We start from the raw sequence: 1373 nt of genomic DNA, 5'->3' as shown, positions 1-1373 counted from the left end.
TTCTATTTTATTATCTGATTATCTGGTTTTCAATTGGTTTTGAAATGTACTAAAGGATTTGAGTTTTTCTTGAAATAAAACAGTTTTCTACCCCTCGTGGTAGCTGGTTTGAAAAGGAATGGTTCCCGTGTGGGGATTAGTTTTTAAACTGATTTCTCTGTGGTTTTATGGATTTAGTATTTCAAAATCAGTTTCCAGGTAGGAAACATTTTAACTGATAGATGTAGAATGTTATTCATAATTCAAGTTTCATATCTGGGTGTGTGAATGGAATGGATGAATGTTATCTACCTTGTTGTTCATCTGGTTGTGGTTGTGATTGTATGTGTATCTATACTCTGTTGTACTTGTGCGACGCCGTGCAAATACAGGGGAGACTCTGTCCGTGTGAACAGTGGAGCTCCTGTATTTGTGGCGGATCTGGCATACTCTGGGGTCAGATTTTCAAAAAAAAAATTTCAGACGCTTTTCCGCTACCTTTTAAACTAAAAGGGACTCCGGGGCGTGACAATTTGTGTGAGAATGGTCGTGTTATTGTGTTCGTGGGTTAGACTCTAACCCGGTGGACCCTTCGTAGGTCCGGTCGCTTCGTCTCCGCCTTAGCGAGACCATTTCAGCTTTATACAGGTGGGTACTTCGATTCGAAGTCGGTACAGCGGAAGTCAACGATCGGTTCAGTTATTACATTTGAATCGACGATCGGTTCTGTTAAACTTGATCTATAGCATTTAAAATACCTAGAAAATAAATTTTATAATTTTTCGATATCATTTGCTTAGTGATCGAAGGGGCTCAAAATCAATAATTTTAATGGCCATGGTGAGCCGTTTGCAAGTTTAATAATGTAGAAATATTCTAATTACGTAAAATTTTGATAGAAGATTCTTTATACTATATAAAACAAGATCAATATCCTTGATCTAAAATTTCAGTGTCATATCATCACAATTTGTAAGATTTTTATTTTCAGCCGTTGATTTTGAGCCCCTTCAATTGCAAGGAAAATGATATCGAAAAATCGTAAAATTTATTTTCTACATATTTCAAATACTCTATGTCAAGTCTAACGGAGCCGATCGTCGATTCAAAAGTTTCAACATCAAAAACGACTTGGAAGCACACTCCGTGCTTCCAGAAGCATACCAGATTCTCTCTCTCTCTCTCTCTCTCTTCGGAATGAATCGGAGCCGATCCGATTGATCATATGAAAGTCGCAACCATCAGAAAGACCCAGGAACACGGTAAGGTTCCGTGTTTGCCATACGCATAGTATACTTCAACACCTACACCTATATATTATATATATACTATACTATATATATATATCATATAAATTATATATATATATATTATATAGAGATGAGCTTACTATG

This window comes from Ananas comosus, linkage group 5, assembly GCF_001540865.1.
Source record: "Ananas comosus cultivar F153 linkage group 5, ASM154086v1, whole genome shotgun sequence".
NCBI classification, from domain to species: domain Eukaryota; kingdom Viridiplantae; phylum Streptophyta; class Magnoliopsida; order Poales; family Bromeliaceae; genus Ananas; species Ananas comosus.
This window is presented reverse-complemented; position numbering follows the sequence as displayed.